This window comes from Triturus cristatus, chromosome 3_1 (assembly GCF_964204655.1).
Source record: "Triturus cristatus chromosome 3_1, aTriCri1.1, whole genome shotgun sequence".
NCBI classification, from domain to species: Eukaryota; Metazoa; Chordata; class Amphibia; order Caudata; family Salamandridae; genus Triturus; species Triturus cristatus.
In genome coordinates this window covers 561,093,689-561,114,961 of record NC_140583.1, presented here as the reverse complement: position 1 = coordinate 561,114,961, position 21,273 = coordinate 561,093,689, and the positions used below count along the sequence as shown (strand labels likewise).

General features: G+C 45.4%; 1 protein-coding gene across 12 annotated transcripts in view; it reads left to right on the top strand.

Moving 5' to 3' along the window:
• Positions 1 to 19,675: 19,675 nt before the first annotated feature.
• AKAP13 (A-kinase anchoring protein 13) overlaps positions 19,676 to 21,273 on the top strand; it is a 1,236,163-nt gene continuing 1,234,565 nt past the window's right edge. For all 12 annotated transcript variants that reach the window (XM_085644487.1, XM_085644486.1, XM_085644483.1 and 9 more), the window contains exon 1: positions 19,676 to 19,880. The gene's annotated coding sequence lies outside the window, so the exon portion shown is untranslated. The remainder of the gene's footprint in view (positions 19,881 to 21,273) is intronic.

The window sequence follows — 21,273 nt, the reverse complement described above, 5'->3', positions numbered from 1 at the left end:
CTGTGGGCACTCAAGAGTTTTGATCCTGTTTGGAGAAGATGGGTTTGCTATGGGCCACATGACAGCACTCTGCAGGTGCAGACCCTCTTCCTGAGCAGCGCTGCTGGCTTCCCAGTGATCAGATGTGCTCCCAGCTTGCAAAGAGATTATAAGTCAATCTTCCCCACACAGGTGGGTGGTGAATCCGGTTCTTCAGCTCCCAACTGGAGCCCAGCGAGAGTGCAACATTGTCCTTGGCATCATCCTGTGTCCTCGAGGGTCAGTCTGGGGCCATTGCTGCTGTGTGGGCTTGACCCGCTGAACGCAGCTCAGTCTTTCCTCAGGCGACAGCCCTAACTTCCTGGCAATGTCGGTACAGGCAGCCCTCCTGTCATATGGAGTTGCAGAGGTATTTTACAAATCAAGCACAGAATCCTCCGTTGCAATCGGTTTCACCATAGCGTTTATGAGTCTCAGCACTCTCGCAGCAGTAACTTCACTGGTGGCCCCTCTGGCATACAGGGCACCGCAATGCGGTGATATAGGTTTGGCAAGTCCCACACAGCGCTTAGTGTGTGGCTCAGTCCACAGAGGCGATCTCCTGGCATGCGATAGTCACCAAGTGAACAGTGCACATAGGCAACGACCCGATGGATGCCCAGCCGTTCTCGAACACCTCGCTCAAGAATTCCTTTTTGTAGGGCTCCCCACTGGACCTCAGTCTCTCCAGTGCTCTTCTCTTACTCACAGGGCATACTGGTCTTGGCAAGCAGGCAGGAACTGGTGCTACAGGGCAGGTGGTCTTGTTTTCCCTGGGTTATGTCCCCTCACCTAGCAGGGAGACTGGCAGGCCTTGGAACCAGTCCTGGTCACAGGCAGAAGTCTTGTAGAGCATCCCTTTCTCACACAGCCCATCTGGCTTCCTGGCAGCTGAAAATGTTGGGGTCTCAATCTCCCCTTCTTATCGCCTTTTTCCAGACACCAAATGTGATTTAGGGTCAGAGTCTTTGAAGTTTTATGTGGGGATTCTGCTTCTTTTGAAGAGCACATTTTTCCTTCTCTTCTTCCCTCTTGAAAGGTTGTTTGTCAAACAAGGAAAGACTCAGTAGTTGATAGACCCACAACACAGTTCATGGAAGGGACCAGAGTTCACACCTTGTTGTCAGCCACAGTGACATGTGCATCACATGGTTAATCCTGGACTCCCAGACCTACCCTACTCTTTATGATTCTCTTATTAGCCCCATCTCCTTCCTGAGATGTCCAGTCTCCTTCCATCTGATCTATCACTGAATCAAAGAGCATCCTTTTGAAGTTTAAAAGAGGAGTATCTTCCTCCCTTCCTCCAGTACGTATCCCACCCAGATCACAGGAATGTAACAAGACACAAATCTAACTGCGGGGAATTCCTCCACTTCTCATAGGCTTCCCAAAATGGAACCCAGGGTCCTCCATGTAATATACTAGTGCAGGCACGTTTACACTCAGTGTACTTTAACAGCAGACATACTGTTTAGCACTGGTACCACCATGTACTGTGTCATTACAGAAACACATACATTCTGCACACGTATTCAATCTGCATGAACTCTTCTGTACTATAGCGTTCCTATATTGCAATGTGGTGCGCTATTTCTAAGTACACACTCTCACCATGTGTGTGGTGCAAAACACTTCACCCTTCATGTACTGGACTTCTCGGAAGCATACATACACTCAGCACATGACTTCCTTCCACTTGCACTGCACAGCGCTACATCTCTCATACAATGTATTCCTCGCAGGCATACATACACTCAGTACATATGCTAACCCTTCATGTACTGGACAGTCGTGCTCTACCCTTGTACTGTACCCTTCCCAGGTACACATACATCCAGCACAAAGTCACTACTCCTGCACTGCGGACAGCACTCCATGTCCTCCTGATAAAGACCAAGGGTGAGTTAAGCACACAGCAGTGGAACTAAAAAAGGTAAGTGAGCCAATATACCTCACTTCCAGTGACAAAAGTTAAAAGAGGCCAGTTCACTCTCACTGATCACTATCCAGTATGTTGCCGCCACCACGCCTGTGCTGCTTAACTCTTGGTGATGGCAGTAGCCTTCCACCACTATCAAGGTAGCGCTTTGGGTATCCCTCCCAGTCCAACAAGACCGCAATAAGTGAGATAGGCCTAGGTCATGGCACAGATGGATAATCTGTGTTTGCCTATGACAACTAAAATCAGCATTAGGGATCCAGACAAAACAGGTGGGCCCTCAGAGCAGGGGTCACGTCTTTTACCATGAAGAGGACTTGTCTGTCCCAACAGACACAATCAAATAAAGCAGAGCTCTAATCAAGGACGTCCTAACATTTCAGAGGCAGTAATCAATTTAAGGTGTTGCTGGTAGGATAAATCTTTATGCCTGCATGAGCAAGTGAGTATATGTGAAAACAAGCTTGACTGGCTATTGAAAAAGGCTAGTTGCAGGTAATGTTATGTTATTTTCTTAGTGACTTATAAACTGATTTCTAGACTGATATGGGGGAATAGTCAAACAGACGGTAAATGTATTTTAAAAAATGCAATGCTGGAGAGCTGTTCTTCTCTGAACTGGACTCAAAGGTGGTTTGGTGCCTACAGAAAGGTGGACTGTTGGAATAAAGCTGCCTACTTTGCCATTTTCATTAGGTTGTTTCTATGGATAGAGTCTCTCCTAGCAGATTTGCTATAGAGCTTGGCCCAGTAAATTAAATGCCTGGTTTGCACAAACTCCACTAGGGACAAGTTTCCAAGGGAACACCTTCCTTTGGGCCTCAGACATGGCTACCATGCCCTTGGAGTTGCAAGCTTGAATCGTGAAGGAAAAAAGTGATGTTAACTTCTCCTGAATCTGGTAAGCGAGTCTCTTGCCCACCGCTGGTTCAATGACCAGTTGTGCAACTCAGCATTCACATCAGTGCTCTATTAAATAATATATTCTGTGATCTTGTTACTGGCTTTAGACGGGGCTCCAATATGTTTCCCCACCTGACACTGCCATGAAACATTTCCTGTAAACTGGTATTTCCAGCTTCATGCTTGCCACCATACAACGTCGAAGGGACCATAATAGACTAAATCACACCCACTTTGGCGAGAGAATTAAATGTGTGGTTTGCACAAACTGAGCAGTCATAAAACTGTGAATGTCCACTCATCCACTGCACCCCCACCACAGTGATTATAATACACGGACTCAGTAACCACACTTACAGCCAGGCCTTCTTTTCAGTCTTCACCATGCTGTACAGCATGACAAATGCCATATACCTGTTCAACATGCTGTTTGTCCCATAGTCAGTAGCAGCCAGGTTAAAAGTATGTTTAACATGTTTTAATAACTACTTGTTCACCACCAAAGAGACTGACCTCACGACAACACCATAGCTCACCACTGTCACATATTTCGGGGGTGAGGGTTGATCTAATTCAAACATTGTTCCAGGAACCATCATGGCTGAAGGGACAGAATCCGCTCGGCTCCGCTACAGGCCCTGAGAAAAAGACAGACCGAATGCAAATTATGCCTCCTAATCAAGTCGACAGGGCAATCTAACTGCACGGCACCGAGGGGGCTCTGGTGATTCAGGCTTGTTGCTTGGAGGACGCCGGCGGGGGTCTGAATCGGAAGACCCCAGCAATGCGGAGATCGGGCAAAGATGGCAGTTCCCCACGAGCGGCAGTTCAGAGGCAGCGGTCGGCGCTCCCGCCGGGGCTGTCGGAGGAGAGCAACATCAGCCCATAAGCAGCAGCTTAAGAGGGCACGGTGGCACAGCCCAAAGAGTGTGTTGGTAATGATCCGAGGCCGCGATTTGGACCCACTGGGTTCATAGGAGCGTCCCGCAACCCTGCCACCCCGGGACAGTGCGAAGGAATGTCCGGCGGCCGCATAAGCTTCCAGGTGAGGATCTGGGGAAAACGCGCACAAGAGCGGGGCCTAAGTGAAGCTACCCGCGTAAAGCTGCTTTCTGACGGATGGGAGGCCCCGGTCCTCCCGGGATGACCTCCGACCCCATGGCCCTTAGTGCCTGACCTTAAAATGGCACCAGCCAAGCCAAGCACCTCCAGTAATAAGCTGAAGAAACTTGTGCAGGCCTCTAGTTGGGGGCTAACCCAGTAAAAAGGAAGCAGAACACATGTGTTCCCTATAAGCCTGAGAGGGGGACCTGCAAGACTGGTGACAGTGCAGGCAAGATGTTAACTACCCTTAGCGGAATGAAGAGAGGCCCCTGAATTTAGCCCACTTGTGCAGGAACTCAGGTCCCCTTCCAGAGAGCATCACACAGACCCTGAAGCGGGTCTGCAGAGAGGCCCCAGGCTGATCTCCTGCCCTGGTCCCTATGCCACCAAAAAAGTTGCAATCCGCTAGAGTCTCCAGCAACTTCACCCCAGCAGGCACGGGGGTGGACAAGGAGGGAAAAGCGCAGTCCAGGGGAGACATGACACTCACAAGGGAAGACATGATGGCATCGCTGTGAGAATTTAAAAAGGAGCTTCGTGACGATATCAAAGCAGACATAGGGGCCTCTTTCAATGCATTTAGAGTGGAAAAGTGTGGAAAGCTGGTGTCCCTTCAGGTGGATGTGGACCCTGTTGGGCCCGTACATTGGACTTTGAGGCAAAGTGCCAAGACCTGACAGACCGCATAAAGCCCCTAGAGGAGAACTCTGCTGACTTACGTAGCCAACTAGAGGAGAACTCTGCTGACTTACGTAGCCAACTAAGGGTCACTATACTCAAATGTGAAGACCTCGAGAACCGCTCTTGGTGAGATAACATACGTATTAAGGGCCTGGAGGAGGGCTGCGAGGGCCCGGACTTGGAGGCGTTTATGGTGGGGTTATTCTCCATAGTGTTGGGAGAGGGTGGCCCAGAAGTGCAGTTCGAGAGGGTCTGTAGGGTGGGGGCATGGCTAGCAGGAGACAACAGGAGGCCCAGAGACATCCTAGCTAAAATCAGCTCCTTTAAGGTGAAAGAAGTGGTTCTCCAAAAAGCAAGACCCCTCGATAAAATATAATTTAAAAACCCAACTTGCGCTCTCTTCCAAGATGCAGCCCAGGCCACACTTGCCTGTCGCCAGCTGTTTAGGCCGGTCACAGAGGCCCTGAGAGAACGCCAAATGAAATATCGCTGGACCTATCCTTTGGCTTGGCCTTCTCAATGGACAACAAGCACCTCCCCCCGAACCAAACAATAGCTGCTGGTGATGAAGGAGTGGAGCCACACGGGGAGTGACGCGGCAGGGGACCTTGGCAGATGCAAAAAAAGAGGCGGCAAGAAAGCAAAGAATTGATTCCTAATGGGACACTAAGTTTTGTGAGCGATGGGATCTTCTCAAGCAGCATAGTAATGAATAAAGATAACAAGAGATAATGGGGAGGTCTGCTCCACTTGGTGAGGACCATGCCGAGTCTCTGGATAGAGAATGACCAGGGGGGTGAGCCTTATAGAGGTGAAGCCTTGATTCGAAGACAGGAAACAAATATTTGCTAATACTAAAGCTACTTTGAAAAGATGTTAAGAGGGCCCTGGGGGCGGAAGTGGGATCGCCCAAGGAGATGCTCAAATTGGGGTTCTCTTCTGAGATACAAAGCCGCAGAGCTCGAAGTTCTGGTTGGTATTTGTGTATGTTAAGTACGTTTTGTATCACGGTGCTCATTGATTTGAATGCTAGCATATGGCCATGGTGGGGAGGGGGTCTCCGGTTGGTCTTACGGGCGAAATCTTGGATACGAGCGTAGTGGTTACACTTTGACAAATGGTGGCTAACTGCTTATCTTGGAATGTTCGGGGCCTTAACTCCCCCAACAAGAGGCACAGTATGTGGAAATTTCTGGTAGACCACCACATTAAGATAGCTGCCCTGCAGGAAACCCATCTTTAAAAAAGTGATGAGCAACGTTTGAAGCAAAAAAAATACCCACAAATCTTTCGCTCCGCAGCACTCACGAAGCAGAATGGGGTAACTCTCCTTTTTCATTTCTCAGTCCCGTTTCACCTCTATGGTTCTAAATCAAAGCAGGGCAATTTCTGATGGTTTGATGTGAGCTAAGGGGAAGATCATGTACAATTGCCATGGTCTATGCGCCTAATACAGGGCAACAGGACTTCCTAGGTGCATTTATATCCACACTGGAAGGGTTTGCCACGGGCGGCATAATTCTACTGGGGGATTTTAATTTAATATGGGACTTGACATGAGACACACCACACCCACAAGGGGCAGCACGAGGGGTATTCAGCAAGCTGCTCAAGGCCGCTCTACAGAGCGTGGGCCTCCTAGATGCGTGGAGGGGCTCTCACCCCATGAGATAAGATAACTCCTTTTTCTGCCACTCCCATAGAACCTATTCTGGAATTGACCATGCCTGTGTCAGTCAGTCTCTGTTCCACTCAGTCTCGGGGACTCAGTTCCATCCGATTTGCCTTTTGGATCATGCCCCCCTGGGGTTGGTCCTCGATTGGCCAGCCCCTCGCTCAAAACATGCTAGATGGTATTTCCCCAATTTTCTCAGTAGGGATGGACTTCTCAGGGATGAACTGAGACAGGTAATCACAAAGTTTTTTTACACTAATGACCCCGCACTGACATCTCATGCGAATAACTGGGACACATGCAAGGCTGTCATAAGGGGTAAATGCATTGAATTTGCCACCACGCTTAAAAACCAAAGGAAGGGGGAAAAGCTCCTACTAGGGGGAACTACAAAAAAATGAAAAAGCACACAAAGATAGTCCATCGGTCCAGTCCCTACAGAAGGTCACACAGCTGAAGGGGAAGTTACCTGCCAGATACATCAATAGGGCGGAAAAAACGATTCTACGACTACAAGCCCGGGCCTACAAATGGGGGGAACAAAATAGGTGCCCTTCTAGCGCGCCTACTCAGAGCAAAGCAGGAAAAAGAATATATGAAACATATAATGGATGGCGCTGAAATCTCGCACCTCAGCGAGGCGGGGAAAGCAAGAGCCTTCGGGGAATTCTACTGCATCCTATACACCATCGACTCGCTGGAGGCCTGTGATCAGGAGGGATACCTTGAGAACATTAACCTGCCGCAGGTTTCAGCCTCCACGAACGATGATCTCAGTAGACCCATCTCCAGCGAGGAGGTTCAGAGGGCAATAGACACGCTCAAACTGCAGAAGGCACCTGGCCCAGATGGGCTGAATGCTCAATTCTATCTACAGTCGTGCCGGAGTTGACTCCCTGCTTAGTGACCCTGTTTAATGACAAAGCAACCACGCAGTGGGTGACTGCTACCATGGGGGAAGCTCTGATTACTATTATTTCTAAACCGGGGAAAGACCCTAAAGTATGCGCCTCATACCGTCCTATCGCACTGTTAAATCTAGACGCCAAATTATAGTAAAAAATACTGGCCAGTCGCCTAGAAAAAGTTATGCAATCCCTCATTAATGCAGACCAGGCGGTTTTCATTAAGGGTAGACAGACCCACGACAACCTGCGGAGATTGGCACACATTATTGAAAAAGTGCAGAAAAGAGGCATCCCAGTGGCCCTTCTCTCTCTAGATGCGGAGAAGGCCTTTGATCGGGTCGACTGGGCCTTTCTGAATCGAACAATGAGGAGCTTTGGGTTCAACAAAACCTTTATAGGTATGATGCGAGCCAACTATCACTCTCCCAGATCTTGTGTACTAGTGAATAGAGTGGCCTTGGAGTCCTTCAATCTCTCGCGTGGAACTAGGCAGGGCTGTCCGTTGTGCCCCTGCTCTTTGCCCTCTGCATTGAGCCACTAGAGGAACAGATTAGGGTTAACCCAGACATACGAGGATCATAAGATATCCCTCTTTGGTGACGGTGTCCTGATCCCCGTCACAAATCCGCTGAACTCATTGCCGGCCATCCAGACAGAACCTAACCGTTTCGAAAAAGCCTCGGGTTTTAAAGTGAACCAATCTAAGTCCTTCCTCCTCAACCTGACACTGCCCAGGGAGGTGATTAGAGTTTTAGAAGAGACATCCCCCTTCCGTTGAACACATTAAAGACATTACATACTTGGGTGTCAAGCTCACCCCCAAGTTGACTGATCTCTATGGGGACAATTATCCTCGCCTGCTGCGACAGCTTAAAGCAGACCTGTGCAGATGGAGATCCTCCTACACCTCCTGGATAGGAAGAATCAATCCTCACCTCGGACGAGCTGCTGCAGTACGCTGTCCTCCAGGCAGAGGTTTTTGGAACTTTCCTCGAGTGCGCCGAGGAAGAGTTGCCACTAGCTCCCCTCAAATGACGGGGACGTCGCTGAACATCATCTGATTATGATTGATGTTCCAATCTGCCAGTTATTGTATCCTTTTTAACACCGACCTAAGTTGGTGCGGTGTCATTTTTTTCCTACACCTCTCATTTGGTCATGAAAAAAGCCACAGCACCTCTACGGAGGGCACTATGGCTGAAACATGTCGACCGTATGATTACACCCTACCATGCCAGGTTGAATGCTCAAGGCATGGGACATTCACTATTTTTAACCCTGACCCCTGGATGTTCCATTAAAATTGAGTTTTGACATACCAGGTAGTTATAACTTTACAGACACTTTTTTCACACGCTCCCTCCACACACAGCTCATCTGAAGGTTTTAGTATACCTCCTGTCATCTATAATTAAAACATCCCTGAGCTCCTACCTCTCAGTGAGGGGGTTGTAGCCCGCACTCCAACCAGGTTTGCAGTGCAAGGAGGTTCCCGATGATGAAGCATGCCACCCACGGGTAGGTGAGGGAATTCGTCCTACAAAAGGGAACCCCCACGCTCCTCTCCCACTCTCTTTGTCTTGACCCAGGGTGGTTGTTTTGTGTTGCTAGGAAGTATCAATGCCATCAAAATTAATGTCCTTCCGAGGCTGCTTTATCTTTTTCAAGGCCTACTGATACTGGTTGACCGGGGTCTATTTGTAGAACTGAAAAAGATGATCACCAAGTTTATCTAGCAGGGACAAAGGGCTCGATTATCTCATCGATTGTTAACTAAATCGCGCATGGAAGGGGGGGTTGGCCCTACCAGACTTTTTGGGGTACTACAGAGCTGCCCAACTCCGGGTGATCACAGAATGGTCCCTCCGAGAGTCTGAAAAACATTGGCTCCATATGGACCGGCAGATAACAGGCAGAACGATATGGGACCTCTTGTGGAAACAGAAACAAAATAGATCCCCAAATGCTTACCTTAGCACCACCATGGCTACCACCCTTCAGGTATGGGATAACATTACAAGAACTCTGGCCCTAACTACTTTTCCATCCTTTTACACCCCCATCCACTTCAATCCGGAATTCCCCCAGGCTCTTCAGGAAGGGCCATTCGAGGGTTGGCGGGCGGGCGGGCGGGCGGTCGGTTGATGGGAAAATACTGGCACCCTCACAGGAGAAAATGAAAAAAACTCACCAGACATAGCAGGTTTGCTCAGAAACAGAGTGAAATGTATTTATTGGTACCAAATGCATGCATCATTGCTAATTAACAAGGAAGAAGTCACGTCTCCAACGTTAGGGGCTCTCAGACTGCTTCTTCCCAGAGTGACGGGTTTCTGGGTGCTATATACAGTTAGTAATGCCATGTCAGCGGAACTAGAATAAGGCACCAAGCCAAATATGGCTAACATGGATATGCAATGTCTGCACCATGCAAATTATAAACAGCCAGATATGGGCAGACCAGAACAGCTGGCTCGGCACTGTATAAGCATCTTGCACAACCAGATTAAGGAAACTTATGATGACGTCAGGACAAGGAAAGTGACCTCTGAGGCTGATTCAGAATAGCTGCTGGAAGCTTGTCCAGGCAAGGTCAGATAGGAAGCCCTTTGGAGCTCTGGGCCTCATGTTAGTGTGAGTGCATACATATGAATTTAAATGGATATACATATATATTTTGCAACAATCCTCCCTTTTGGATAGACCTATCCAACATTAGTGTAAAACCAAAATATATGTATATATGAAGGAAATATTAGTTACATATCTTTGGATGGCATTAGACAGTGTTTGCATAAAATGCGTATATTGTCACATTGATACATCCTGATGAGATCATTATTCTATCAGCAGGCTGATGTGATATCGGCAGCATACTCATAATTAGGTGTCCAACAAATATTGTTTGCTCAATGCAATGGATCAGGCTACATTGTCACTTAGTCACTCAGTTCCAGGGTACTTTCTGCAAGTGTCAGTAATTTAAAGGCACGCAGTGAGCGGTCATCTGCTTCTCCTCCTGGCCCGCAGTCGTCTTGTTCAGGGGTGGTTTCACGGACCTGCCCTGCATTCTCCTCTTCAGTCTATTTTTCTGCAGGTGCAGACAATCACCTTTCTTCGATACTGCGTTGTGTACTTCACTCAACAGCATCAGTAGATGTCAAGTCCCTCTGACACTTTATGATGAGCCCCCATGGATCGTAGAAATGGTCTGGTCTGTCCTCTTTTTACTGCTGTGTTGCTCAGGTCTTCTGGTGACAGATGGTCATCAATTTCTTGTACCGTGCTCTCAGGCGTTGGGGTGCTGCCATGCATCTTGTCTCCTCAATCCATTCATGGCGTTGGTTCACCGATTGTGGTTCAGTCCACCTAGAACTAAAAGAAACAGCTTTTATTTTTCTCACCATGACCATGTGTCCATAATCGCTTTAGAAGTCTTTGCCGCATTGCAGGCAGTACTAAAGTCAGACCATCAGGCCATTTCAGGCCTGTTCCATCAGTTGCCTTTTCTAATAATCTGTTTTTTGTTTATTTTTATTTTGGAGTTCATTTACTCCTCCTGGCCTCAAGTTGGAGGCGGCTATGGGCTATGCATGTTATACTTTATTCCCAAAAACAACCTCTTTAGCATAAATGTAGACACTAAGTGATCTCCTTCTATCGCTATTTATGCCCTGGTGGGTCCCTAGCCTTGGAGAGATGGCTTTCCCGAAATACTGCGCCCCAGTTGCTGCATTATTCTTCCCTGCTGGATACACCTCCATTCATTTTGAAAACATATCCACCCACACCAGCAAATATTTAAATCCATTCACTAGGAAGCATCATGCATCTGCGCATTCATCCTCCCTTGTGCAATATCAGAGTGTCCGTGCTCCAGTCTTGTAAGGGAAAGGAACATACTGCATGGGGACACAGGAATCTCTTCCTGGTAGGCCCATACTCTTCATTATCCGACTCACACCCATCATCAATCCACCCTCTATGTTCATCTGGTGTTGCAGACTATTGTGCTTCCTTTACATTAGCTTGCAACAATTGTCTCTGAATGAGCTGTATTTTTGGGAATGCTTTATTCATTAGTCCCATCTGCACTGCCTGTAACATGCTTTCATTTAATGCTGTGTCAGCGATGGCATCACCTTCGGCTAACTTAGTATTAGCTCCTGTGTAGGCTTCACATTTTATTACCGCTATCCTGGTGTGTAATAGTATTGCTTTTAACAAGATCTTTACTAAAGGACCATTTTTAATAAGGTGCCCTGCTTCTGTTATGAATCCGTAATACTTCCACAGCTGGCCACAAATAAGAACTGTAAAGCATAATGTGAGTCAGTTTAAATGTTAACGGTTTTACCCTTGACTAGTATTCATGCTTTTGTTACAGCATACAGCTCATCTTACTGGGTAGATGTTTCAAGTGGCAGAGCTGCACTTTCAACTTTGTTGTCTGCTATTGCTATGGCATACCCTGCTCTGTAATTAGTGTCTATTAGTCTGCTGAAGAAACCATCAGTGTACCACTCATAGTCTGTCTATACTAATAGTGTCTAACTTTGGCGTTGTGCAGTTTTCTACAATTTCTACACCATCTTACTTAAGGGTCTCATTTGTCTCTAAGAGAATGGATCTCATCAGAATAACCTATTGCAGGTAATACGTTTGCCAAATTAACAGGTGGGCATCTTATTATGACATTACAATTAGACAACATGGTGCCATTATAACCTGTGTGCCTGCCAGCGGAAAATGTTGTGTTGATCCAGACAACAACCGTACCAAATGCATCTGCACCAAATGTGGCACCTAGACAATACAAGTTTAGTCCAACACAATGAGAGCCTTCCTCTCCACCCTCACAGCTGCTGACCCCTAATCACTGCAGAAAGCAAAGTCACATAGTTGTGTCCCACAGGCCTTTCTTTTCCAGCTGTGTCAGCACACCACTTCATTTGTAATGTTATTTTGCTCTGAAACAGAGATGGAAAGGCAGTTTGTAGTCAGGCAGTCTCCATGATGGTGCAGTAGACAATGTCTCTTTCAATTTCTTGAAACAGTTTGCAAGTTCATTAGTCATAGCATCTGCATTCATGGACCCATTGGTGGCAGCAGTTCATTATCCCCAGGAAGGATATTATTCCTTTCTTGGTGGGCAGGAGCTGAATGCCCTGAAACAATTCTATTCTGTCAGGTGGCATGCGGCGTGTACCTTGGAATATCACAAAACCCAGGTCACCTCTTTTTGGCAGCACTGGCATTTTGACATTGAGGCTTCTCTTCTGGAGGTAGTTCAGCAGAGCTACAGTGTCTTTTTCACAAGCTTTCACAGGCCTCAAGTGTTGTAGATGTCACAAGGAGGTCATCAGCCTACTGCAAGACGATGCTACCACCTTCCAGGCATAGGTGGCCCAAGTCTCTCTTTACTGCCTGCGCATTGACATTGGGACTCACCGTAAACGAAGTGTACTGGGTATCCCAGCACAACAGCAAAGAGGCTTTCCCTTTGTAGATGGACTCCACCTCTTTCATATCTAATATTTCAGGGGTCTCTTCAACTAGCCACGAGACTAGACTGACTCTGTCCAAGCACCGCCCCCCTCATTTGACCGCCATATCATTTGGCCTGAATCGAATTCCAACTACTGTGATACGTGTTTTTTTCATCAGGTTTTTTTTCCTGAAATACATAGTTTGGGTAGGATGCACAAGCGCCAATCAGCACTGGGTCCCGCATTGGGCTGCGGATGAGATATGACACACGGAAACTTCAAAATCAACCGGATAGGTACACAAATGTATGATTTTAAGTCAGGCTGAAACCTCGTACACAAGATGTTTGTTCTTATGGGATTTCTGTAACTGTTGGCCGGTTAGCTTTGCTTGATCAAACTACAATTGTTTTTGTAATGGTTTAAAATCAATAAAAAGATTTTGAGACAAACGTTGTTCCAGGGGTGGTTATGCTCCATATGCTTAATTTTGTTAATGTTACTTTATAAATGTTAGATATGGACATTTTAACCCATTTTAGTGATATCACTTCCATGTTATCATCTTCACATGAGGTTGCTTTATGTTATAATTTGTTTCAAAGGCTGTCACTTCACCTCCGGGGATATTTTCAGGTTTAAAGTCATGTAATGCCACTTCCTGTCATATTATGTTACCTATTTTTTCCATCCTGGGCTCAGAGCCCTCATGTTCTCTAGGTCCATGCATGAGTCTACCACTAATCCAGGTTTACATACTGAACACTGGGATTTGCAGAAAGAGTTATCTTAGTGTTAAATCATGATACTCAAAGTCTCATAATGCCATGAAAAAGGCGTTCTGGGTGAGCTACTAACTCATAGATGTGCCAATCTTGAGAACTGTAAAGGGTTGGGCTCAGCATTACCTTCACTATTCACAGTAACATGATAATATTTGACCATAAAGAGGTTTTAAAAAAAACGCTGATGGCCATTTGACCTAATTGGAAATTTTAATTTAAATATCTAATTTGATACAGTAAGTCAGGGAGCACCCGATTCCCACTTCCGGTTAATTTTCAGATGTGTATACTTTCAAATGAAACAAACACAATACTGATACATTTTTTCAACCGTCTTCCTCATGCCCTAGGTCTCATAATTCTGTCTCTAGGCCTAATTGTTCCTGCCTACTCGAGAATGGAAGAACAGTGACAACGTTCCCACTTTACAAGTCTCACCTGGCATTAGCCTCAACACAAAGAGAAAACCACAAAGGTGCTGAACGATTGGGGGGTATGCGCATTTCCTCTACGTCTCTCGTCCTCATCCCAGTCATTACAAAATGAGGTAATGGCACCTCATTACAGGACCAAAAACAGGAGGATCCTTGAATGCTAGCTACACCCACCCAACCTAGGTGCCATAAAGTGGGCCGGCTCTCTGTGCCCCTTAGGTTTTTGCTTCCTGTCATAGCTGGTGCAAGGTTGTGGGAAGTTCTTGCATGGCTTGGGTCATATTGAGACTTTGCATACCTCCTTTGCTTGGCCTGGGTGGTGAGACTTCCTCATTGGAGCAGCTCCATCTCAGAGAAATGGCTCCTGTCTTGTCTCCTCATGAGTGACAGCCAGGGACAGCGCTATCGTAATTTGATGGCTAGACAGGAGGCTAGCATTATGAAAAATACTTGTATTCATCACTTCTGAGCAGCAAACACTCCAAAGAACCTCAGAATAGAACTTTACAAACCAAACAATAGAAATACAACTTTGAGGTCCCATATAATTCTGGTGTCCATCATCTTCTTCCTCTTTTGTTTGCTGCTTCTGAGCAGATAGATACTCTATTTGATATGCTTATATTTTGTGTGCATGTGGTGTTGTTCAAGTGAAGGACCCAATTTATTGTCCAATTTTTGATGTAGATTGTGAGGGTTTATCTTTATTTTTTGAATCATATGTTAAATTATAATAAGTTTTATGTGAGAAATTGTTTTCTTTATCTTGCTGTAGAAAAATGGACCGTTTTAATGGGCTCTATGGTATTTTAAAGAGGGCTTTTATCGTTGAGTTTGAGTTTCAGGCAAGTATCCTGTCAGTTTATGATGTGTAAAATTAAGCGTTTTTAGTTTATGGGAAGCCGTTGGCAGTTGCGCTTCCCATTTTGGAGCGCACGGCTACTAAGTAGCAGCGAGCGTGACCATTTTAGGCAAAGTGAGTTGTGCGCGCTAGTGCGCATTTGTATAGATGCGGTCTATTAATTAAGAGGCAGCCGAGGGCTGAGATTAGGTGCATTAGGTTGGTACACAGTAGTTTTTACATATTAACAAAAAGGAAAATTACAAAAAAGTGAAGATTGGAGTTATGTTGGTATAGCTCCATTCAGAACCACTATTTGGAATTGGGCGTCCAACACTATATTCGTGTTTTGTTTCTAGAGGTTGTTGGCCTTGTTGCATAGCCTCTGTGGGGTTGCTAGGCAACAAATTAGGCCATTTAAATAATGGAAAGGTTTTCCAGAAAGCGCATCATGTCTGAGGAGTTTTGGATAGATGAGCAGAAGGAAGTCTGTTTGATTAGTTTAAATAAGGGTATTTCTATAGATTTTAGATAGTTCATAGGAGTCGGGTTTAGTACAGGATTTTATCTGTTTATAAGGAAATTTAGTTATGTGTGAGCAGGAAAATAGTGGTGAGAGTCAGGAGCTGATGATTAAAAAAAATGTATTTACAGATGAAATAAACATTTTTATCCAAGAGCCTGTGAGGTCAGTCAGAGGAGTCATGCTGAAAAGGACCATGAATATTTTTTGATATCAGAAGTTGAGGAAAGAGCTTATAGAGGGCCTGGTGGTAAATGCTCTGGTAAAATAAAGCATTTGGAGAACAATGCTGAGGGAAGAGTAGTCCAAAGATGTTCGCAAAGAGTGGGTGTCCGTTGCAACACTTTTGATGGGCAGGATGTCCCTGCAGATGGATTTGGAAATGGTTTAGACTAATATATATTTGATCTAAATTACAAAGATTATTTGGAGGAAAAATTTGGAGATAGTGTAAATTACAAGATCAATGGAAAAAAATCTGTGGTAGATCCACTATAACAGAAACAGTTTGATCCTAAAGAGATAAGATAAAACATCCTTGCGAATCTGGTTGCTGGCTTATGAGTCATGTAGCTGACCACACCAGGCACAGGATAAGGAGACCCTTAGAGAAAGGGGAACGTAATGTAATGAGAGCAGAATACTCATGCCCACTTATTTGGGATCAGAATTACTTGACTCCAAATCTTGACCTGGCATTAATTACATATATGTTTAAGTTATGAAGGGTCTTGAAAAATCTCTTAAATCATGCGAAGACAAGCTCCTTCACGACCTAGGGCCTCTTACGAGAATGTTCGACATGATTGAAGAGGCATATCTGAAAGGAACAGATTTTAATATTAACTTGTTAAAAGACTGATGCCAAAGGGCACTTTGTTTCTTGGGCAATGCAAATGAAGGGTTGATTGCAGAGGCGTGAGGCAGTTCTACTTTGCATAAACTCAAAGCTGGGAGATTTTGTTTGCAAAAAGTCGTGAGGACGTGAAAGGCTTGCTTTTTGGAGTAAGTATGGTTAAAGATTCAGGGAAGTAAGTTCATACTTTTACAGCTGTGACAAAGCACAGCTTTCCATGGTTAAGGTGTTTGGAGGGGCTTGTAGTTCCGTGCGTTTTATCAATAACTCTACTCTAACCAACCAGTTGATTCTGATAGGATCTTACAGTATCTGAGAACTAACCTCTGGGACAGGATACTGCATGCTTGGTATCAGTCCTTCTTGGATGATCCAACTGTAACAGGAATAAACACACCTATTAAAAAACTTATACTGGGCAAAGTGCTGGGCTCTAACAGCTACACACTAGGGCATCAACTGCCTTTAATTTTGTGTACATGCCCCCCAATAAAACTACCTAAAGGGTACGGAAACATAGCTGCCGTGTTGGAAAGAAATTCTGTCTTTTACCACCATGGAAAAGATATTTTACTGAGCCTTATATTGCTCGACATATTCACTATCACAAATATTTTGTGTTTTATTAACAACAGGCACTTGTTATATATATTTGTAAAGCGTCATCACCCGGGAGGTATCCTGGCACAGAGCAGGTGTGTGTGTGCCTAGCTTTGCCAATGTACTATGGTTAATTGAAAAGCCGGGTGTTTAACTTGTTGCATAATTCAAGAAGAGAGGTAAGGTATGTTTTCGTGAGGAAACATTTAATACTGAAATTCTAGACACACAATTTGATAGCAAGGTATGTCAGTGTTGATTTTCTGTCAATAGAAAGAGCTTTACGAATTGAGCTTATGCTAACTTAGAATGTGCTTACACTGTCCTCCATCTTGCCTCAACGTCATAATAGATCATGTGATAACTGCTGCTGATTGCAGTTCTAAATAAAACGTGTCTAGTTTTCACATGAGTAAGTAGAAGGTGTTCTAAGAGAAATGTCCTTGTTGTACTAAAGCAAGGACAGTTCTCACTGTCCTAGGTTTATGTTAAAACAATGTATCAGCTTAACTATAAGGCTAAAACTGTGAGAATTGTTTGAATCTCATTGCACTACTATTCTAAGAGAATTCTCGAATGTATTCTGTAGTAAGATGTTTCTTCTAACTTATTTTCTATTAGTTCAAACCCTGAGAATCATGTATTCCCACAGAATGTATTAAAGTCTTTGTCTAAAGCCCTATATAAGGGTGTTGGGGGCGCTAGCAAGGGAGACCCCCTACCTCCCACTCTAGAATGCAAATCTATGCCAGATTTAATTTAGAGCTGTACTGAGTTCTTTGTATTTATGACATATGCTTTTCTGCTAAACTTGCTCATGACATCTTTTCTGTAATTTACTTATTAATTTACATTGAGGATTGAAACGAGAATTGTTGTCTGTCATTCTTACGAGAATGTTTCAGCGTTATTGCATGGGTAACTTTAATTAGAAAAATGACGGGTCCAATCGGGGACCACCAAAGTCTGTATCAGGGCTACACCGCTCCTGATCAAAGCTGTTGGCACGCCCCATGAGTTAGGATTTGATATAGATTTGCACACTAAAAGGTACTTACATCAGACCTGCCAAGTCACAAGGTTCTACTATGTGTCACACGATCTTGACTCCCTTCACACGGTGAGAAGCTGAAATCTTACGGTGGCAGGCAATGCAAGCTGGAAACCTTTGCATGTAGTGGATTACCATCTCCTTTTGCAGCTATAAGCAGCAGATATCCATTAGTAGGTGTGAAAACATTAGGACCCCAGGACATTGGTGACAGCCTCAGGGATCCTTTGTTTTTTGCGGATTGGAGAGGGGTGGTGGAGGCCAGAATGCCTCTTAGGTAGCTCTTGGCACACGGCCCCTCCACAGCGAAATGTATTTACTGGTTGGCAGGTCTGATTACATTAATTTACATAAGGAGAAAAACATTTTATTCTTACATGTTTTCCTTCTTTGACAAATTGGCGCTATATACACACACAGGCCGCAGACTGTGTGTTGATATTATTTCTGCTGCGACAACAACTGAGGACCCAAAGGGGCCCCTTGTACCCTTGCAAGGGGGGGGGGGGACCCTGGTGGGGTCACTAACCTGTTTTGGCCTTTTTTCTTTAACCCAGGAACCGGTTGGCGACAGGGGAGAGGAGAAGGCGGGTGAAGACAGGCGGAGTAAATGTAGCTATTTACTGTATGTATTTGACTCACTTGACCTTTTCCCTTCACAGGTAAAAGGTCAATGGGATAGCTTGCGCACTTGTTGCCAAATTTGTTACCAACGACTGATGAATAAATAAGGTGTTGTGGAAGGTGATGATTGATGTATCTGAACCAGAAACGGCGCCCTGACAAGGGGGAAACAAAAGAAAAAAAAAGTTTATATAATTTCCTTTTTAGTACAGAGAATTGATTTTTTAAAGTTTTATAAAGGGCAAATGCGACCAAGGATATTAGAGCGTTTTACATTAGCACGTTACACTACGGTCACATGATTTAGTAAGCACTGGGAAATTAAGGATTTTGCCCAGAATCACAGTTATGTCCTCATGTAATGTAAGTTTGGGTAAAGTTCGCAATACAAAAAGACGCATTAAATAAATGAATAAATAAATAAATAAAACTGCTGATCCGATACCGAGGCTCAAACCTGTTTCCCCTGCTCCAAAGCAGGCCCCTCTGGCCGTTACGCCATATCCTCTACTTTATTATGGACAATGGTGTTCAAATATATATGACTAGATACAATAATGCGTTCTTTCTTTCGCATCTACTAAAGTATGTTTGCCATTTTTATATGTATTTAAATGTTGCTGGGCTACACCGTTTTGTTAACTTTTTGTCTTTCTTTAGTGTTTATCAGCGCCATTTTCAGTCTCCTTGTCCTTTATTCATTTTCATGCTATTCGTCCGGTTTGGGAATCGGCTCTTCGTATTTTCATCGAAGAAGAAAAAAGGAAATGGGAGGTTCTTTTCCTTCGGTCACGCTCTGCCCACTTCTCCCGGCTGCGCTCCACGCTCTACCTTCATGCAGTTTCCTTGCCTTAACCCGAGAGATGTCCTGAATAGTTTGTGCCGCCCACCTTCCCGGCATTTTTCTCCATTAACCACGCCTTTGCTTTTTACCACCTCCTTCTTTTTGTTCTTCCACGCCCTTTCTACCTTATAAGTCTATCTCCTTTCGTTACTGCGCCGCATTCCGGATAGGCTCGTCACATTTCATAGAGCCCGCCTCTCCGTACTCTCTGTCCCTTGCCTTATATTTGGCCCCGCCTCTTTGGTTAAGCTCCTCCTAACAACCCTGTGCTGCTTTCCTTCCCTAGCTCCGCCCACTGGCCCTTAAACTTCCTCTCTGTAGCAGGTCAAGTACTTAACTTTCTTTCCTCCTGTCACCGCCTTGCTCCTCCCTGATTCCCCGCCTCCTTTCCCACCCCACCCCCTCCTCGGCTGTGGCAGTGCACTGTGTCCGGTAACAGTGTGTCAGAGGACAACCCGGAGGACGCCTTTTCCTGGCATTGTATGCGCGCGACTGGGATCCTGGGCGTTTGGGATTTGCAACTTAACTGGAGGTGAGCCTGTGAGTTGACGGGCATGCTGCAGGTTGTGGCTGCAGAAAGGTTCGGAGAGCATTCCTGGGAGGTAAGAAACGGCAAACGAGACCCAAACTTTATATTAAGGGGGGCGGGGGCGTGGCGGAGAGGGTGGTGGGGCTGAGCCCATCCTGCAGCTCCGGGCTTTACAGCTAGACAGTGAGAGAGAGCGAGAGAGAGGTCTGTAAGCATGGGGTTGACTACATGTTGACAGTTTTTTTTTTTTGTAAAGTTTTTTTTCTCACGTTGTTGCAAAGTAAGAGATCTACATATATGTTACACAGCGTACTTATTACAACTGCTCCTAGCTCTTGCATTATCCACCAACGTGAATTTTCTTACGAACCTTCGACATGCCCATAATATGACTTTTCATAGCAATCATATAATAACTTCGCTCGCATTGTAATCACTTTAGTCATCTAAACCCATTTGAAGTATCCACTCAGCGATACTCCCTCCTCCTCCTGTGTATATCCTCAAAATGCCCGTTTGTAGACTAATAACGTAAACGCACTGAATGCCATTGAAGTTTTATACTCCCATATAGGTCACCTGAGTCTACTACTATTCAGACCCCACAGGGTATTGCGGAATGGATTAGCAAATTTTGCGGCACAAATATGGAAATTCAAGCGACACAAATATGGAAATTAAGCGTCACTTTTGCGGCACTTTATTTTACTCATAATCATTAATTTTCAGCCTTAAATCAATGGAAACTGTTTTAGCAGAGTATTTCACTTTGAAATAGGCATGTTTAAAGTTCTGCAGCTCTATGGAAGCACAGCTCCAACCCTAACCTCGTGAGAGGCGGCCGTGTTTCTAGCACCCATATACACACACCCCTGCCGAGGCATCTCTGCCTCCTGGACCAATGAGGCATGACGCCTCTTCCTAGGGCAGGATCGTAGTGGGTGGAGGGGCTTTTCCACGGCTAATGTAAGCATGTTAAATATTGCTCTATGCAGATCAGTGTCATGGGGGTGGGTGTAAGCCCTTTTACTATACAGCCCCCACCTCAAACTGACTTACAGGTGATGTGTGTGCAGTCTACATCCCAAATATGAGACTATTCCCACCGCAACTCCTCTGCGAGCAACCCCCCTTCCCAGGCTTTTGGCACAGAGATCTTTTTGTTACTTGAAGCTTTTACCTTGCAATCTTTCTAATACAGGCAAGTGCTTTCCAGTATGGATGATAAGGGACTCTTACACTTTGTAACCCTTTTTTAGGTCTCGCTGAGCCCCAGCGTTTGCGCTGACTCGGAGAGACATTTTGTATTTGGGATTTTTAAAGTGCTGCCTGTGGCCTAAAGCTTGAGTGCACGTGAGCGTGCACGCGCGCAGCCGCCAATCACTGCTGCGCGCGCACCGCTCGCGTGCTTGCCACACAGCGCGTCCCGTCCTAGCGATCGCGATCACTTTCGCTTTGATCGTGAT